General features: G+C 39.9%; 2 long non-coding RNA genes across 3 annotated transcripts; one reads left to right on the top strand and one right to left on the bottom strand.

The window, feature by feature from the left end:
* Nucleotides 1–4,849: 4,849 nt before the first annotated feature.
* Nucleotides 4,850–14,817, bottom strand: CLLU1 (chronic lymphocytic leukemia up-regulated 1). Of its 2 annotated transcripts, NR_145998.2 has the most exons (3): nucleotides 14,513–14,817; nucleotides 10,407–10,974; nucleotides 4,864–6,810 (listed from the first exon to the last, which is right to left on the bottom strand). It is a non-coding gene; the product is annotated as a chronic lymphocytic leukemia up-regulated 1 (long non-coding RNA). The 2 variants fall into 2 exon arrangements; NR_145999.2 differs by lacking the exon at nucleotides 10,407–10,974 and having other exon boundaries at nucleotides 4,850–6,810.
* LOC101135721 (putative uncharacterized protein CLLU1-AS1) lies at nucleotides 8,198–16,260 on the top strand. Its single transcript, XR_004066875.2, has 4 exons — nucleotides 8,198–8,251; nucleotides 13,710–13,799; nucleotides 15,173–15,347; nucleotides 15,886–16,260. It is a non-coding gene; the product is annotated as a putative uncharacterized protein CLLU1-AS1 (long non-coding RNA).
* Nucleotides 16,261–20,730: the final 4,470 nt, after the last annotated feature.

Here is a 20,730-nt window from a genome sequence, read left to right as displayed (position 1 = left end):
AGAGGGCCAAGGGCACTGAGGGAGGCCTTCTTAGTAAGGATGTCATACAGATTGCCACAGAAGGGAGAATCCCTTGGATGCAAAGGCAATGGCACGGGCAAGAGCAGAGTGGTGAAAATGGGTGTGCCTGGGTATCAGTGAATGGTTTAATTTGGTGTGTGGCCATTTGCCATATACGTGGGTCTGCTCAGTGAAAGAAAGCTGGCCTTAATCTGAAACAAAAATCAAATAATCAACAGAGTGAGACTCCATCACAAAAAAAAGAAATCAAATAATCATAGAGGAATAGAACAAAGAGAAAAGACGATCCAATCCTCTCATTCCTGTACTATCACTCTTTCCTATAGCTCATTCTATAACCTCAGGGAAGACCATCACTGGAGATGTTATTAGGGCCACTAAGATAAACTTTGGGCCAGATAGTTTAGGCCAATCCTAATTTCATACATTCTATCCAATTATCCCCAGTATTCCCATTAATACACTCACACATGTAGGCTGAGAAACACTTAGAAACTTCCCTGTAGAGAAACATCTTCACCACTGGCCTTCCTTTGGGCCATTAGTTAAGATGGCCAGAAGGGGGTAAATACAAACCCATATTCATGTTATCAAAGAGAACAGCACAGCTCCAGAGGAACAAAACCCATGAATAGAAATGCTCCAGCCCAGGCAACATAGTGAGACTGTCTCTAGTAAAAATTAAAAAATTAGTCGGGCATGATAGCACATGCCTGTAGTCCCAGCTACTTCGGAGGCCAAGGTGAGAGGATTGCTTAAACACAGGAGGTTGAGGCTGCAGTGAGCTATGACCTTGCCACTGCACTCCAGCCTGGGCAACCAAGCAAGACCCTGTCTCTAAAGAAAGAGGAAGGAGAAAAAAGAGGAAGAAGAAGAAGGAGGAGGAGGAGGAGGAGGAGAGAAGGGGAGGGGGGGAGGGGGGAGGAGGAAGGGAGACAGGAAGAAAAAGAAGAAGAAAGAAATGCTTTGTTTGGTGTGGTAGAGGTGGAGAAGCATCATCCAGCTCCCTCTTGAAGGACTTGCCACCCAGCTGTGGGTAGTGAGATGAGCAAACCACTTTTGGCTGTCAGCCCCTTCTGATTGACCTCATCTGCAGACAGCCATCTTGCCCAGTCAAACCCTTCCCAGGTCAGCTTGCATCTGACAACTGAACCAGGCAGAAGCAGAAACACCCAGCAATGTTGACCTGGCCCAGGTCAGCTCTAACACGTGACACTCATTCCTGAGCTCTGTGCAGGGTGGGCTGAGGTTTTCATTGTGTCACAGCTTGGCTTCTCACTGAGCCCAATCCCACATCTTCCCCTCTTCCTCTCACAAGAGTCAATTCCTATTAAATGTCTTGTAACTCGAACTCTGTCTGTATGTTTGCTTCGGAAAATCTAAACCTGTGACGGTTAGAAATGGGGGTGGGTCAGAAAAATTTTAGGCAAGGAGCTTGTACCAGGAGAAGAGTGAAGAATCCCATACCCCTAGGAGGCCATGTGGATGTCTGGAGATGGAGAGGTATATCAATAGGGAAGGGGGATCCGATAAGGGTCAGAGGTCTCTGATGTATGTTAGAGAAGAAGGAATTTATTCCTTTCTTCATTCAATGATCACTTGTAGGGAAGACACTAGGGTAGGCACTGAACTATGGGGATAAAAAGACATATTCCTGATCTCAAGGAGTTACAGACCAGACCCTTACGCTCAGAGAAATGCAAACTTCCTAGAACTGGAATGTTTCAGGCAATATAGCTTTTTGGAGATTAACTTAGATCTAAAGATGGTTTAGATACTTCAAAAATCTAGACCTCTCAAACAAAAGAAAAAGGAAATTCACCCATCTAATCCCATCTAATTCCTAGTAGCACTCTGAGAATACCTAGAAGAGACAGCAGTTCAAAGACCTTTTTTGTTTTCTATTTACTTCTTAATCCAAGAGCCATACAGCATTGTTTATAAGAATAAATTCTAATAGAAGTCACTATCTTCCAGCTCCTATACACACAACAATAATAAAATAATTAATAATAATTGTAATAAAAATGAGGCCCAGAAACACCAATTAAAGTGGCCCAAGAGTAGTGTGGCAAAATTCAGGTGTCTTGACTCTGTATTGTCTCCCTAATCTTAATTGTGACCTTTGCCTCTCTAGTAAAAAAGGTATGAGATGCTCCCAGAAAAGGATAAATAAATGTAAAATTATAATAACTGAATCCCTGGCAGTCTCCTATCAAGGGCAAAAATAAAGAAGATATAAAGAAATATGCTCTGTAACTTCCTAAAAGGCAACACGAATTTAGAGCAAGCTCCCTAACTGCATTTGAAACATGTGGCATGAAGATATTGATCTCTGTGCAGCAGGACATTTTCTGTCTTCTTCCAATGGAGCACTTTCCACAAGAATAATATTCACAGGACATAGGGTTACACCTTGGAGTTTCCCTAAAGCTGAATAGAGTAACATCTTCAACTTTCCCTATCCTAAATGACATATTCTACTTCCCTAAAATGATAGATCTATTTATGTATAAAGAACTTGATATCTTCACTTCCCCTGGATCCTCTCCAATATTCTCCCCCAATCCACATCCCCAAGGAGTTGATGTCATTACTTTCTTTAAAAAAGGGTTGCCAACTGTTATGGTTTGGATTTGTGTCCCTGCCCAAATCTCATGTTGAATTGTAATCCCCAATGTGGGAGGAGGGGCCTGGTGGGAGATGATTGGATCATGGAGACAGATTTCTTCTTTGCAGTTCTCATGATAGTGAGTAAGTTCTCATGAGATCTGGGTTTCTAAAAAGTGTGTGGCACCTTCCCCTTCTCTTTCTCCTGCTCTGGCCATGTAAGACATACCTCCTTCCTCTTCGCCTTCCACCATGATTGTATATTTCCTGAGACCTCTCCAGCCATGCTTCCTGTACAGCCTGTCAGCAAAATAAGTGTTACTGTCTTAAGCTACTGTTTTGGGATGTTTTGGAAACAGTGAAACATGATCGAAACAGGTTCTGAGAACTCGAAACTAGATGCTGCTATAATGAAACCTAAAACATGGGTATTGCTCCTGGGACTAGTTGGTGGGCAGAAGTTGGAAGGGGCTGAAAGAGATTTTTAGTAGAAGCTTGGTAGACCTTGAGGAGGCTATTGGTAGATTGTTACTGAAAACTGGAGAAAGGGATCCTTGTTATGTAGTGGCAGAAAGTTTAGCAAGATTGTCACCTACAGTGACATGGAAAATACAAATATACCTAATAAACTGGTAGATTGGGCTAAGAAAAATTCCAACCAGAATGATGAAAATGCCAGGGAGTTTCTTTTAGTCATATATAATAAGTGTGTAGGGAGAATGAATTTTAAAAAAAAAGGAACTGTTACATTTTCTGGAAAATTTTAAGATAATCTATTAAAGATCCAAGATGTTACATTCAAATATAAAACTACTTCTCTTTGTCAGTCTCTCCATAGAGCAGGGGATTCTCAAATTAAGAAAAGGTGTCAGCTCAAAGATCAAACTCAAAAGCCAAAGACCTTTTGTTTGTACCTTAGAAAGATATAAGGTAATGTCTCATAAGCCCTTTGAAACAGAGTTCCTCTAAGGATCTAAGCATATGCTAGGCAGATTCTCTCAGTAAACAATGAGTCTTCTAATAATTTTAAGGTTATGTGGTCCCATCACAGCCTTACAGGGATCTCAGGTAGAGAATGGCTTATGTCAAAGAGATTTTTGTCTAATGGAGTATTCCCCAGTAAGAATCACAGGAAGTCCCGGAATTTTAAACAGAATTGTACAATCATATTTTGCCAGCTTGAACTTAAAGGAACAGAAATAGTATTAAATGAAAAGAGGTCCAAGAACCAAGAACCAAGAACCTGGAGGGAAGACCCAAGAGCAGTAGGGAATCCAGGCAGTAGGACTGAGACCTAAAAAAAGACCTGCTTGTGTTTGCTGTCTGGATATCAGAGTTGCTATGAGCCAATGACTGTTATGTGCTCTCATTTTCCTCTATTTAAAACAAGAGTGTCTGTAGTGGCTGTCCTATGTATACTTTACCATTGAATATTGCATATGTAGGTTGCAAATAACTTGTCTCTTAGTTTACAAGTCTTCAGACTGAGAGGATAAACACATAAGAAATCTCACTGGAAGGGCTTCATCTGTACCTGCAACTGAGCCTTCTAAGAAGAGAATGTAGGAGTGTATTTTGCATGTATATATAAATAATCTGCAGCCAGTAAGTGGACTTTAGAATTTTAAAACATGTCTACAATTTTTAAAAACACTTTTCTTAATACAGATGAAGTCTAATTCCTATCCCCTTGAATATGGGGTGACCTTAATAATTCACTTTTTAAAAATAGAGTGGGATGGAAGTGAGGCTACATTAATTCCCGGGCTGGGTCTTACAGAGTAATACAGTGTCATCCTGGCTCTATCTTGAAATGCTCACTCTCGCACCGCAGCTGCCTTGCGGTGAGGAAGTTCAGGCCACAAGGAACCTCCCAGGGACCCTAGCACTCAGCCCCAGCTGAGCTCCCAGCCAAGAGCCAGCACCAACTTGGCAGGCATGCGAGTGGGCCATTCTGGAAGGGCATGTGCCAGTCCGTCAAGCCTCCCCCTGCTGATACCACATAGAGCAGAGACAAGTCTTCCCAGACAAGCCCTCCTCAAATTTCAAATTTGTTTGCAAAATGAATGTTGTTACTTTAAGCCATCAAATTTGGGGTAATGTGATGCAGATCAATAGTAACAGAAATAATTTCCCTTCACATACATACAATTTTAACTCCATCCTTATAATGCCAATCTGTAGATAAACATTTTATGATAATGAATACAAATATAGAGAACTAATATGTAGCTGGCATTTATTGATAAATTAATATAGGCTGGGCCCTATTCTATGTGCTTGACATGGGTTAGCTCATTTTATTCTTACAGCTCTCTGAGGAAAATACTTTTATTATCTTCATTTAATGATAAGAAAATGGAGGCCTGGAGAGATTAGGTAACTTGGCCTGGACCATACAACCAGAGTGCCTAAGCCAGAAGTCCAGACATTCTTGTTCAGGAGTCTATGGTCATTATTCTTTGTGCTTCTTATAACTGGGATCTTCTAACTTTAACTGTTTCACTTATCATTAACACCAGACAGCTCTTTGCTTTCAGAACTCCAGCCTTGATCTTCAGTTGACAGAGCTTCTCGTTCCTACTTGGCAAGTCGCAGTCTAAATGTTGTCCATAAATATAAGATTTTCTCAGGTCAGGGGTCAGAGAACTATGGCCCATAAGTGAGTTCTGATCTGCCACCTGCTTTTGTAAATAAAGAGTTAAAAAAAAATCCCATAGAACAGCCACATTGGTTAGTTTATATTTTGCTTATGGCTCCTTTTACACTACATGGTGATTTGAACAGTTGTGATAGAGACCATAGGGTCCACAAAGCCTGAAATATTACTATTTGGTCCTTTTTAGAAAAGGTTGCTGACCCCTGACTTAGACCACTGAAGATCCCTTTATGCTGAATTCGTGACATGTTATACAAAGGGTGTATATACGTTAGAGCTGTAGACAGACCTGGACTAAAATCCAGCTCTGTTACCTAACTGTGATCCTGGGAGAATCTCTTAATATCTCTGAATCTTAATATTCTCTTTCAAAAAGAGAACGTTAAGACCTCTGTCTTAATTGATACATGCTAAGATATTGACACATAAACAAGATATTATTAATATGTTAAAAAATTTTACCAATCTTTTGTGATTAGGTCAAAATTTAGGGGACCATATAATCAGAGGCCACAAAATAAAAGATGCTTAATAATAACAACCATTTGTAACTGTTGGGGTATGTGAAGAGAAAACAGAGGCATAAACTTCCGTTAGGTGTAAGGCAGAGGTGGGAATTGGTCAGTAAAACTATGACCAATGGAGGTGAAAGTCCAGGTTGTGAATTTCCTTCTATAGTCTGGATTGTAAAAGAAAAATCCTTCAGGCAGAGATAGCTTCATAGGAAACAGTTTTCCAAAAATCAATTTCTGATTGATTAAAATGTCAAGATTTGAAGGAAGAACTTCTGGTTGCTTATCGAGCTAAAGGAATAATCCTATTTTCCTCACTATGACTGAATATATTTCTTTGAGAATATGAGTAAATTTAGAATCCCAAAGGTAGAGTGATTTGACCTGAAGTATTTTTTTTTCCATTTTTGCACATAGCAGAAGCAGCTGTCAGCAGGTTAGTTATCATTCCGACCAAAATGGTTTAATATTTTGGGGGTTGGATTTTTTAAAGTTGATTTAAATAGCTGAAATGGCCAGTTGTTTTCAGGTCCTTAGAGAGGTGAGCAGTCACATTCTGGTTTCTTGGGAGAATTAGGAGAACTGTGTTTTGGAAGGGAGATTTTGGGGGCAGTTAGTCTTTTCTGTCATTCTTGCTGGGAGATCTGTCCTTGGTGCGATAGTAATGGAATCTGAGCTCCTCTGAGCTCCCAGGTGAGGCAGGTCATCTGTGCAGATATTCTTGTATATCTGGCTAAGAGGGGGGTGAACCAGAATAGTGGGAGAGCCTTTGCTCTGATAAATGAATGGTGGGCCTGTCATGCACACAGGGTGTAAGATGAGCAAGGAGATGGATGCTGGGGCTTGATGAGGCAGATGATGTGGGAAGCAGCTGAAACGCCCCGGAACTGCTGTGCAGATTCTGATTTTCTTCACTTGAGTTTTTTTCTTTCCTTATTTTCACTTGTCACACACATAAAGGGCAGCGAAATGCCAACCTGACCCAATGAAAGGCCTGGAGATATGAAACTGTAAAAGAAGATAATGATTAGGAACATGTGGAGATGAATGGAGACTCTTGATAATTGTGCTTCACTTTCCTGTTTAACCTTTTAACTAGAAAAAGGCATTCATCTAACAGACATGGTCTGCTTAAAGGAAAACAGAAGGAAAGAAAGAAAAAGAAAGAGAAAGAAAGGCAGAAAGAAAGAAAGGACAGAGAAGAAAGAAAGAGAGAAAGAAAGGAGGAAAGAAAGGAAAGAGAAGAGAAGAAAGAAAGAGAAAGAAAGAAAGAAAGAAAGAAAGAAAAGAAAGAGAAGGAAGGAAGGGAGGGAGGAAGGAAGGAAGGGAGGGAGGAAGGAAGGAAGGGAGGGAGGAAGGAAGGAAGGGAGGGAGGAAGGAAGGAAGGAAGGAAGGGAGGGAGGAAGGAAGGGAGGGAGGAAGGAAGGAAGGGAGGGAGGAAGGAAGGAAGGAAGGAAGGGAGGGAGGAAGGAAGGGAGGGAGGAAGGAAGGGAGGGAGGGAGGAAGGAAGGAAGGGAGGGAGGAAGGAAGGAAGGGAGGGAGGAAGGAAGGAAGGGAGGGAGGAAGGAAGGAAGGGAGGGAGGAAGGAAGGGAGGGAGGAAGGAAGGAAGGGAGGAAGGGAGGGAGGAAGGAAGGGAGGGAGGAAGGAAGGGAGGGAGGGAGGAAGGAAGGGAGGGAGGGAGGAAGGAAGGAAGGGAGGGAGGAAGGAAGGAAGGGAGGGAGGAAGGAAGGAAGGGAGGGAGGAAGGAAGGAAGGGAGGGAGGAAGGAAGGAAGGGAGGGAGGAAGGAAGGAAGGGAGGGAGGAAGGAAGGAAGGGAGGGAGGAAGGAAGGAAGGAAGGAAGGGAGGGAGGAAGGAAGGAAGGGAGGAAGGAAGGAAGGAAGGAAGGAAGGAAGGGAGGGAGGAAGGAAGGAAAAAAGAGGGAGAGAAAATAAGTTTTTCTCAAATTATATAGGCACATTTTTTACATTGTATCACACCTACTTATCAGTTCCTTAAGGAAATCACAGAATCTAAAAGTGGAAATTTCCTTGGAGGTCACTTTGCCCAGATTTGTACTCATGCAGAACTCTTTTATGTAAGTACCTCGGTAGGTTCATTGATTCATTCAACAATATTTCTTGAGCATGATCACTAGGTATTGATCTAGGCACAGGGCTGAACAAAAGAAACGAACATTTTTGCCTTCATGTAGACCTGCTTATATTCCAGGGCCTATGCTTGATCATTTCCAGTTATTGAGAGCTGTCAGTTTAGATGCAAGTAAATCAGCTCTTAAGTGTTTAACAAACTCTTTTGGAGTGGCATTTTAAGCACTTTACAAATGCAGTAGTAACTCATTTAATGCTCACAGTAAGCCTATAAAGTAAACACTACTGTCATCCTACCCCTTCTACAGATGAACAAATTGGGGCACAACGAACTTAAGGAATGCCTTAAGACTGCCACTGGTAAGTAACAGGGGTTAATTAGAACCCCACAGTGAGGGTCTGCAGTGAGGACATGGAGTGCAGTGTTCTAGTTAAGAGTCTGCTTAACCACTAGGCTACACTGCCAACATTTGTTTAGCTTATGTTCATGATTTGGCTCTATTTCTCCTGGTATTGGCATTTCTTTTTGTTTTGTTCTGAGACGGAGTCTCGTTCTGTCGCCCAGGCTGGAGTGCATTGGGGCAATCTCGGCTGACTGCAAGCTCCGCCTCCTGGGTTCACACCATTCTCCTGCCTCCGCCTCCCGAGTAGCTGGCACTACAGGCGCCCACCACCACGCCCGGCTAATTTTTTGTATTTTTAGTAGAGACAGGGTTTCACCACGTTAGCCAGGACGGTCTCAATCTCCTGACCTTGTGATCCGCCCACCTCGGCCTCTCAAAGTGCTGGGACTACAGGCGTGAGCCACTGTGCCCGGCGGTATTGGCATTTCTTAGTCTAAAATGATCCCAAGATTTCTTGGGATCTTCTACTGTATACTCTAATCCCCTGAATATAACCAAACAAAGACAATTCCTTACTCTCTTGACTTACATGATTTATATAGGAGGAGATAGCACCTCTTTAAGATGTGTGAACCCCACTCCCCCCCATCAACTCTCCCTGCCTAAATAAAAGGGCACTGCCTGCCACATACTAGTCAGTAAATGATAGATCTTGCTATTAATACGTTTTTGGCTCAATGATTTGCAAAATTTCTCAGTTTAGCTTCCTTCCTCCAGTTTAAGCCTTTAGGATAAGGGGCCAATCAGGCATTACTGGACACATTTTCAAAATTTTTCCTGAAAGCAAATTTTAATAAATGACAGAGAACTTCATGAGGCTGATGGGAGAGACGTTGTCATCACCAACAATGGAAATGAGGGACAGGGAAGGATGCAGAAGCTGGGAACCCTGGAAAGTTCACTCACGTGGGAACATCTTAATGACTGCCTTCCATGGCTAATTAACCAATTTCTCCCCACGGCATAGAGAAATAAAACAGCTCTGCCCAGGTAGCTGCCTTGCCTTGTGTCCAGAAAACAACAACAACAACAACAACAACAACAAACCTCATTTATGTCATTTCATCATGGAATAAGAAGTGAGAATGAGTTAGATAAAACTCTGAGCAGAGCAACAATACTTTTTATGTTTTTCTGAGTCAACTCATGGGTAAATTTAATCCTTTGCTTGAAAGGAATTCAGAGAATGTCAGGTACCTTCTCATTTCAAATGGAATAGTACCAAAATATCTTCTACCATCAAATCCCAATGATTTCTGGATTATCTCTCCCGGCTCCTCTTCCTGTAATGGATGAAATTAATCTAGTCCACTTTCTTTACACCTGGTTTCATGAGCCTCAGCCAGGATGACTGAGCCAATCCTCCTACCTGCAAATTTGGCTGATGAAAAGCATAATTCCTCTTGCTTCCCTACTTTTGCTGCTCTCACTCCAAGTAAGAGGCTCTGCTCTACATAGAATTACTCTCCTTTTCCATTCATGCAAAGCCTACCTTTAAATATGTCTTTTCTTGCATGACATTTCCCAGACATGCTTCTAAACATAGTTTGCAGCTGCTCCTGTGTGCCCCACTCCAGTCCTGCCCAGAGGGCCACTACCCATACTAGGAAAACAATTGACTGGGTGAATATTTCCATGCAGAGGGGTGGGAATAGCTGTTGAAAAACCAGTCTTTTTTTTTTTGAGATGGAGTCTTGCTCTGTCACCCAGGCTGGAGTGCAGTGGCATGATCTCAGCTCACTGCAACCTCTGACTCCTGAGTTCAAGTGATTCTCCTGCCTCAGCTACCCGAGTAGCTGGGACTACAGGCGCCCGTCACCACACCCCGGTAATTTTTGTATTTTTAGTAAAGACTGGGTTTCACCATGTTGACCAGGCTGGTCCTGAACTCCTGATCTCAGGTGATCCGCCCGCCTTGGCCTCCCAAAGTGCTGGAATTACAGGTGTGAGCCACCACACCTGCCAAAAACCAGTCTTTTTATAATAGACAAGATGTAGGTATATAGAAAGCAATAACAACAGCTACTTCATGTGGGTGTTTCAAAGGCTGTTTTTGTGAGTTTGTAAAAGAGGGTGTCCTTTAAGAATTTTTCACACTACAGAGTACTTACTTTTTTTCTAATACAGTTTTAGGGTGCCATACGTATCTGCAAGAAAGGTTTTTAAAACTAATCAATTTTGGATCCCTTGACACCCATTCATGAAACTTTTTTTCCAAGATAAAGAAAAGTTGGCAAAAATAATTCCAGACATTTGCCAAGATCATTCAAAGAATTTGGCTTAGAATCTGAGTCCCTGGGACCAAACAAAAATATTAACAAGTCAGGTGGGTTTCTATTTCATCCTGGCTGGATATTTTTAAGTGCTTGCTGCTTGTTAGTCAGGGAAGAAATGGATCGTAGGTCATTAACTTTAAAAAAAAAAAAAAAGAATATTTTTTCTTTTGAATTTTTCCCGAATGCTTTGAATGGATTTCTGTTGCATTATTGGCTGAGTATATTCTTGTCAGGATAATCCACTTTTAGTGGCTTCATTTACATTAGCTATCACTCCAGAGAGCCATAGTAACCGGCTGCTGAATTACCCAAGAGAAATTACTCTTGAAAGCAATCATTGTGAATGAATTTTCATCACTTGGTCTCATCATTTCATGCTGTTTTGTCTCTTTCCTTTTTGCCCCTGATAAAAGACAGGCATAAAGAGGGCTTTTGTTATGATCTCATTTTCTTTAGAAAACTTGGTCTTATTAATCATAGCAGCCAGCTTATGGAGGCAACCAAAGCGTATCTCTCTCTCTGTCTCTCTCTCACACACACTCTGTCACACACACACATACACACACAGAGTTTTTGAAATGCATTTCAATTTGTGGGGAACATAAAGACTAATTTACTTCCATCTACGATATCTCACACAAATTTGCTTTTCATGTAACTTCATTGGTACGAGGAATATGTTTAAGTACAGGGGCTTAAATACTGTACTGAATACTACTGTACTGAGTTTCTTTTACGTTACCAACGCACGCACAACAGTTGAAATTTAAAATTCTTGGACAAAAACGTAGAATAAATAATGTTTTTTACTTACCTGTCCATAATGTATACCTGGCTTTATGAAAGTGACATATTGCTCACACATCAACTCAGGGTAGGAGAATATAGAAATGTAAAATAATATCTTAAGAAGTAATTTGCTAAATCGTATTCTGTTGTTTTGAGAAAATAAATAAATAATCAGCTTATTTATTTCAGAGTTTAGTCTCCAGATAACACTCAATTACTAAGTTTAGAAAACAGATAACAGCAGAAAGGCTGCTAGCAGAATTGTCTCCAGCAGGTCTGTAAATAGAGGAATGAAAGGAGCATTTATTGAACATCCTCAAAACAAGCCTAGGAGATGATTATTATAGTCTCCATTTTATAGATGAGGAAACTCAGGCACATAAAGTTTGATTTCCTTGCTCATGAGTCATGCAGCTAGTAAGTAAAGGAGAAACACAAGTCTGCCAGAAGCTAAGGCCTGGGTTTTCTTCCTTGGGAAAACTCAGAAATACTAAGTTGCAGAAAACAATCACAGGCTACAATGGAACTTCGCCAGCTCTACTGTGCATATGAATCCCGGGGCATCTTGTCAGTATTTATATTCTGATTCAGTGAGTCTGGGATGGGACCTGAGATTCTGCCTTTTTAACAAGCCCTCGGCAGATTCTGATGCTGCTGTTCCAGGGACCAAACTGAAGTAGCAAGATACTTAAGATTACAATATAAAATTTTACCTTAAACCCAAATATGTTATATCCTACTCCAATTCTGTATTTTTCTGATAGTTTCCTTTCTTCTCTTCTCTGATCTTTTTGTCACTTTTCTCTATTCCTGAAGAAATTAGAGCAAACCACTGAAACATAGTTTTTCTAGCATCCTTTAGCTAACTGCAATGAAATGTTAGGTCAAGTGTTATTTTTCCTTAGTTGGTAAAAAAAGAAATGTGATTTGTGGAATCTGTGGAATCTGAATGCTAACAGAGAATTTACTCTCACCCTCCTTTATTTCCTTCCTGTGATATTTCTATTTCTCAGACCTCCCTCTTTTTTTTACCTTCTTCCTTTTTTTTTTTTTTTTTTTGGTCACACTTGTTATACTCAATCTCTGGCACTTTTACAAAAATATTTTAAACTCTGCATTATCACTTTTCCCCAGTATTTTCTCTCCTTTTATGACATTGAGCCCTATGGCTCATTTTATTTCCGTTAGCTTTTTAGTTAGATAGCATGACGCTATAATTCAGGCATAGCCAAAGCTGCAAACAGTAGCATAATGTTATTATACCTGAGTTAGACTGCCTGAGTTAATAGCCTAGGGTGACTAGCAGTCTTAACTTGGGTTAGATATTTAAACTTTAGGAGCTCAGTTTCTCCTCTTTAAGGTAGGATAATAGTGGTATACATATTTGGGTTATTTATGAAAAATAAATTGACAAAAGTTAATTCACATAAAGGACTTAGCATAGTGCTTTGAATGGTGTCAGCTATATCATAATTAAAGATTATTTCCCCGTGGGGCTATGGGATTATCTATCTGGACAACTGAGGACGGTGGCATGTAGCCCAGCAGTTTCCTTACATGCTGTGACCCAGCAAGTCGAGCCAGCTGTGTCTTAGGCACTTCCTGGAAGCAGGCTTATTGGTGTTTTCAACATCCAGAGTGGATCATTTGTTAACTCCTTCCTCCTCTATTCCATACATTTCTTTTTCAGTAATAATCCTATAATAATCAGTAATAATTATGCTTTTCTTGATTCACTCTTTAGTTTTATAAAAAATACCAGTTTTAAAAAGAAGAAAGCTGTAATTTCAGTGATGTTACTTAGTCTTGTAAAAATACTTCATGTACTTAAAATTGTGTCTAAAAAGCCAAAAATATTCCAGCATGAAGTTGACACTGTTTTACTATTCAAAATTTTAAGCACAAGTAAAAACTCTCAGTGGTCCCATAGAATGACAGAAGCAAGCAATTTTGGTTCAGTTATTTTGTCTACACAATCACTGTGTTATCATTCTTCATTTTGAATCTGTGATTTGAAGAAGAAACATGTGGTGCCCCAAAGACTAGGGCCATGAAATACCTTAAGTATTTACCTGAGTCCTTAAGAGTCAGGGACTGTATACCCGAATGTTTCCCATAATCATTTTCATGTCGAATTCAATGTTTGTTAAGGAACAGGTAATAAAATATGCAAACTTGAAAGTATTTATATATTTAAAAGCTCATTGGTGACCACAACAATTATTTAGAATTCAAACCAAGAAAATGTTTTTTCAGGGAAGAGTATTTGACCACTAGTATGATTTAGAATTATGATGCATGGCAATAATTATACCAAACTGCATTTCAGTGACTCTATTGTTTTTTCAGATTCTCTACAGACAGTGCAGCCTAATATCTCCCAGACTTGTACTTCCCATGGCCCTGCACTTGGGGCCCCACTGCCTGGTAGAAATGAAGGTTAGTGTTCGAAAGTATTTAAAGAATCCTGCTAATCCCTATTTTATCCATAAATGTCATCTGTCATAAAGAAACTTTTAGCAGTTTCTCAACTTCTGAGAGGCCTTGTGGGAGGCTTTGCCATAAAGTGCTCTTGTTGAGCTCTTGCTATCTATAAGCTGATGCCCTGGGTTTGTCCCAAATGATGCCTCCCACCCATTCATCAGCAGGACACTATCCCAGTTCACACACGTATGCCCCATCTCCACATATGTTTCACCAAAACCATAAATTTTGAAATAGAGTCAATATAAATGTATAACATATTGTATTAGGGCTCTTCAGAGAAAAAGAACTAATAGTATATTTGTGTGTGTGTGTGTGTATGTGTGCGTATACAGTCATGCACTACACAATGACATTTCAGTCTACAAAGGATTGCATATATGATAGTGATCCCATAAGATTATACCATATTTTTACTGAACCTTTTCTACCTTTAGATATGGTAGATACATACGTACTTATCATGATGTTATACATACTTATCATGAGGTTACAGGCTACACCGTGTAGCCTAGTTGTGTAGTAGTCTATGCTGTCTAGGTTTATGTAGTTACACTCTGTGATGTTTGCACAATGATGAAATCACTTAACAATGCATTTCTCAGAACCTGTCTCCATTGTTAAGCAATGCATGACTGGATATGTAAATAAAATGGAAATTGACTCACACAATTATGGAGGCCAAGAAGTCCCATGATCTGCCATCTGCAAGCTGGAGAACCAGGAAAGCTGGCAGTGTAATTCAGTCCAAGTCCAAAGAACTGAGAACCAGGGAAGCCAAAGGTGTAACTCCTGGTTTAAGTCTGAAGGCCCACTCATATCCAAGGGCAGGAGAAGATGATATACTAGATCAAGAAGAAAAGAAGCAGATTTTCCCTTCCTCTTTTTGTTTTATTCAAGCTTTCGACAGATTGGATGATGCCTGCCCTTATTGGTGAGAGCCGTCTGCTTTACTAAGTTCACCAATTCAAATGCTGATCTCTTCCGAAAACACTCTTATGGACACACCCAGAATAATGTTTTACCAGCTACCTGGTCATCCTTTAGCCTAGCCAGGTTGATGCATAAATTTAATTATCACACATATAGTCTTACCAATTAGTGACCTTTTCATTCTTTATGGTATTTAACAGTGAAGATTTGTAGATGGTCTGTCTACTTGGTTTTATAGGTTTTGATTAGCACTCAAGCTCAGTTTGATCACCCTAGTTTGGCCTGAGCTGAAAGCGCTGTAACAGTGAGTTCTTTGGGTCTTACTTCTAGAAACCAGGAAATGAGAGAGATAGTGACTTGGTTTCTCTTATGTTTCCCTTTTGTTCTCTTCTCAGTGGCCTTGCTAACAAGTTTACCTCCAAACTATGAGATTTCAGAAGGAAAACCAAGAGCCATCTCTGCATATGTGAGAGCGGGCAAAGGAAACGTGCCAAGGAGAAGAAAGAAGACACACTTGGGCAATGATCATGGGAAGAAGGAAGCACAGGAGAAAATGTAAGAAATGTACAGGTGAGAGAGATGAGGAGAAAGATGGGAAATGTGGGAGAGCAGCAGGAATCATAACAATAATAATGCCAGTTTGGAAACGAGAACCAGTGTATAAAGCATACCAATAAGGCCAATGAAGTGCCAACGATGGAAAGCCACCCTATCAGGAGAAAGTAAAGTCATAGCAGATGTTTTGTGAGACAGCTCAGAACACAATGACCGACCAAAAAAGCGGGACAAGTTAGAGGTGGAGAAATGACCCAAGACCCAGACCTTTAGGGCTCCTGAACTTGGTTCATACCTCATGTCAGAACGAGTAATGACCAAAAGAAATTCTCTTTGCTTTAATTATAGAAGCAGGAATATACCTGATTTTGTATGTAACAGCATATGTTTAAGATCTGAATATTTCTATACCCAAAAGCATAATGTATTAGGGTTAATCATTTGAAATTGCCAATATGCACTCATTTTACCTATAAAAACTGTAATTTTGCATGGTTCAAACTAATAGATACGAAGATATTCTCAGGCAAACTTTTTTTCTTTTGCCTTGAAGCCCATGTGGAAGATTCAAAGAGAACTTTGGCCTTAACTAAGCTTCCTACATTCTCCTGGAGTTGGTGGTTTATGAATGTGGTGCCATCTGGGGAACCGACAACCCCTGCTGTGTTCACTCTGCTCGTCTTCCAGGTGAGAGAAGAAGAAGGGAAGAGAGAAAGAGAAGTTCCAGAATTTCACAGGCTGAGGGAGATGGTAGTAACTTCTGTTTATGTTGGTTTCTGTTTATTGGTTTGCTTTTTATTTTGAACTCGTTTGACTTCAGGTTCCAGATTTGTTTTTCTCTTTGTAAACGAGACTTTGACATTGTTAGCAGGCCCATCTGTTTGCTTTTCTTAAATAAAATGTAAATTGGTTTTTGTTTTAAATTTCAGGTGCTTTTAAGTTTGACTCTGCTATTCATTTCCTAAGGTAGTTTGGGCATGGTAGTGCTGGTAAGAACAGAGAAATCTTGCTTTATAGAATCTTTTTGTTCAAATGAATGTACATTTTTAGTATTCGAAAATTATCAGTTTTAATAGGTTTGATTTTCCTGTCTATAATCTGTGTTTTCTTCCTTATTCCCTCATTCCTTCCTATCCCATGGGCCCACATTTATGCTCTGATCAAATTTCTTTTCATATCTTTCCACCTCACAACACACACAAGAAACCTAATACAAGCCACTATCTGTTTCTTTCTCAATGGAAAAGAAAAGGATTCCTATGGGATCATACTGATTCCTGTAGGCCCCTTGCATAAAAGATTGTAGTGCATTAAATAATGACCCTCCACTGGCCAATCAATCATTATTGAGCACCTAGTTTATGTGGAATACTGTTCATACAATATCTTGAGTAATGATGGGAACAGATTTCATGAGAGATGTTGAAATACTCATGGACATAAACTATCTTGGCAATTATGCTCTTGAGATTCTTTTATAATGGACACATATTTGGAACAGAAAAAAAGCTGGAAACTTTCACAAAGGTTTGATCCAATGGCTTTTTAAACATGAATCTAACCATTGTGAAGTTTGGCATCTACTTTGTACCCCCAGCAGTGCCAGCCCATGTAAGGCATGCAGGTAACAGACAGATGATTGTACTGGGAGTGGTGAAAGTCCTGCCTTAACAAATATTCTCTGTTTTCTCTGCCTCTGTCATACTATAAAAATGTTTTCTTCTCTGGGATTATTTTAAAGATACCTTTATTCCAGGTAGTATTTTATCCCCTGGGAGACAGATCTTATCTAACCACACATTAGAAAGAGCAGCTGATCTTCAGCCTGGGTGACAGAGCAAGACCCCATCTCTGTAATATATATATATATATATATATATATATATATATATATATATATCAGATTAGGAAGGCATGGTGGTGTGCACCTGTAGTCCCAGCTACTCAGGAGGCTGAGGAGGTCCAGGAGTTCGAGGCTGCAGCAAGCTACGACTGAGCCATTGCACTCCAGTCTGGGTGACAGAGAGAGATCCTGTCTCAGAAAAAAAAGGAAGAGAAGAAAGAGCAGCCGATCCTATCTTCACATGGCAGGAAACAAGGTCATGAGCAGTGGCCACACAGGACTGTTTTACTTTGACATAATGGAAGTGGCATGGGAAAATGTGAAAACAAAGGTCACCCTGAATAGCTCTAGGGAAGAAAAAGAATGTTGGGCATTTCAACAAACAGCATTACAGAAAAGAAGAAGCAGATGCCAAAGAGGGGAACTGAAGAAATGTCAGTGATAAATTCACTATTGCTGTAAATTACTATTTGCCCAACCTGACTAGGGAAGTTCCAGTGAGCAGTGGAACAACTTGACGTGGAGCCTGGGAAACTTTGACCAGCCATCTAGATGGGCAGACGTAGGGTGACCAGTTCATCCAGGTTTACATGGAACACTAATTTAGTTTTTATTTTATTTTTAAATTTGTTATCTTTTTTAAATGGACAAATAAAAATTCTACATATTTGTGGGGTACATAGTGATGTGTTGATACATATAATGTAGAGTGATCAGGATAACTACTATATCCATCATCTCATACATTATCATTTTTTTGTGTGTGTTGGGAACATTCAATATCCTCCTTCTAGCTATTTGAGACTAATTAAAGTATTATTATTAACTATAGTCATCCTATAGTGCTACAGGATGCTGGAATTAATTCTCCCTAACTGTAATTTTGTTTTTGTACCTGGTAACAAATTTTTCCCTCTCCCTTCCTTCTCCCTACGTTTTCTAGTCTCCAGCATCCTCTGTTCTACTTTTTACTTCTATGAAATCAACGTTTTTTTAGCTTCCACATATGAATCAGAATATGTGGGGTTTAACTTGCTGTTCCTGGCTAATTTCACTTAATATTAATGTCCTCCAGTCCCATCTATGTTGCCGTGAATGACATGATTTTATTCTTTTTTTAGGGAAGGCCTATTTTTAAATTGTTTTAGAGACCGAGTCTTATTATTTTGCCCAGGCTGGTCTCAAACTTCTGGCCTCGAGATCTTCCCACCTCAGCCTCCCAAGGAGCTGGGATGACAGGCACACACCACTGCTGTGGCTAATTCTTTTTTATAGCTGATAAGTATTTCATGGTGTACATATGCCACATTTTCTTTGTCCATTCATCTAATCTCCTAGGTTGAGTCCATATTTAGGCTATTGAGAATAGTGCTGCAATAAACATGGGAGTGCAGATTCTCTTTTACATACTGGTTTCCTTTCCTTTGGGTAAATTCCCAGTGGTTGGGTTGCTGAATCATATGATAGTTCTACATGTTTTCCACATGGCTATATTATCTCCTGGTTTTGACACCAAATATTCCACATTTCAGAAATCTCCTCAGTCCTAGGCTCACGGCGGTGGTTCATCACTCTAGCCCATACCTCCCAGATACTGAGAATACCATCATCTTATTCAAACCTGCATAAGGTTATCATTACTACAGGTTAGGTCATATAGTGTGTACATTAAGGTTCTTTGGAGAAACAGACCAAAAGGAAAGCTATAGATATATAAGCACAGATTTATTACGGGAATTGACTTATATGATTATGGAGGCAGAAGGTTTCGTGATTTGCTGTCCCTACACTAGAGAACAAGGGAAGCTGGTAGTGTATTTTAGCTTGAGTCTCAAGGCCCAAGAACCAAGGAAGCTGGTGGTGTAACTTACAATCTGGGGCCAAAGACCTGAAACCAGAGGTGGCCACCGGTGTCAGCCCTTGGGACCAAAGGTCCAAGAATCCAAACCTCTCATGTCTGAGGGTAGGAAAGGATGGCTGTCCCAGCTTAAGACGAGAAAGGGAATTCACCCTTCTTTTGCCTTTTTTGTCTATCCAGGCACTCAACAGATTAAACAATGTGCACCCACATTGGTGAGGACCATCTGCTTTACTCAGTCTACTGACTCAAGTGTTGATCTCTTCCAAAAACACCCTCACAGACGCACCCAGAAATAGTGCTTTACAAGCTATCTGGGTGTCCCATAGATCAGTCGGGTCCACACATAAAGTTAGCCATCACAGTGTGGTTCAAACTCCTATCTTTTATTTCTTCCTGCATTTCCCTGAGTGTCCGGACCATCCTCATTAGAGGTTATACTGTCTTTTGTCTTTTAGTAGCATCAGCCTTTCCTCCCTGACCCTCCCTTCTCCTTGTCATTGTTTTCATTTTTAATTTTAGAAACTGATTCATTCTAGGAACATCACTTCCTAAAGTTGTTGTTTGGCGCTATGTGAGAAGATTCTCTGAGGGCTGTAATAGGGGTTGTGAAGCTGAGAGATATCAGACGTGTCGTTCTCACCAGAATTCAACAGTGGCTATGTATTTCCACATGGAGATAAGTGCAAAGTGTGATAGTGACTTCAGGAATGTTGGGCCGTTGGTCCTATGAGATAAGCACTTACTGATTTTTTTCACAGGAGGCCTGGCATATTCCAATAGGCACCACACATATAAAATGCATGCGTGCCCTGGTCCTGACCAGTCTTTGTTTGGTCTATAGTTTATGAAAATATATTAAACCATGGTTATGTTATACATCCTGTATAATGGTGATGATCTGTGGCAATACCACAAAATCATTTATGAAATTCATAACTACGTAATCCATAAATTATTATGTTCTAAAATCCATAAATATTTGAGAGTATTGTCAAAAAGTTTTAGAACCAGATAAAATAATTCACTAAGAAAGCCATCTAAGTGAGGCTGGATTCAGTGACTCACATCTGTAATACCCAGCACCTTGGGAGGCAGAGGTGAGAAGATCACTTGAGGCCAGGGGCCAGGGGTTTGAGGCTAGCCTGGGTAACACAGCAAAACCCTGTCTCAAAAAAGAAAGAAGAAAAGAAAAATCTCATCTAGGTAAAATCAAGCACATTGTATTGATAAGATATTTGCATCAAAGTTCCATCCCATGATAATTCTTTGTTACAGAATCGTCAAGTACTAATGTTCTTAGCAAGGAAAACAATGAGAACGTGCATAAATTAGGATTTTTTTCATAAGTCAACTTTTCATTAACCTTATTAACAGTGGAGAGAAGATGTATTGTTTTGTTTTGTTATAAGCTGAATCATAGTTAAAACAAAAGTTGTCAAAATGTGGTACAAAACACATTTAGTTAAAAATGCATCCAGTGTTTAGAAACACATTTACTATTGAATGTAGATAATCAAAACATAAAAAAATTAATATGAAGATGTTAGATTAGAAACATCTAATGCCAGAAGGTTTTGATGTATCAGAATATTATTGGGGTTTCTTAGCGGGTCACTATTTTATTCAAATATTGGAATAGTAAGAATCTTAATAACTAAAAGTTTCTGCTTTCTGTACCAAGTTTTTGAGACAAC

This window comes from Gorilla gorilla, chromosome 10 (genome assembly GCF_029281585.2).
Source record: "Gorilla gorilla gorilla isolate KB3781 chromosome 10, NHGRI_mGorGor1-v2.1_pri, whole genome shotgun sequence".
Classification (NCBI taxonomy): Eukaryota; Metazoa; Chordata; class Mammalia; order Primates; family Hominidae; genus Gorilla; species Gorilla gorilla.
Note: the sequence above shows the minus strand (reverse complement) of the source record. Positions and strands in the feature narration are given on the sequence as shown.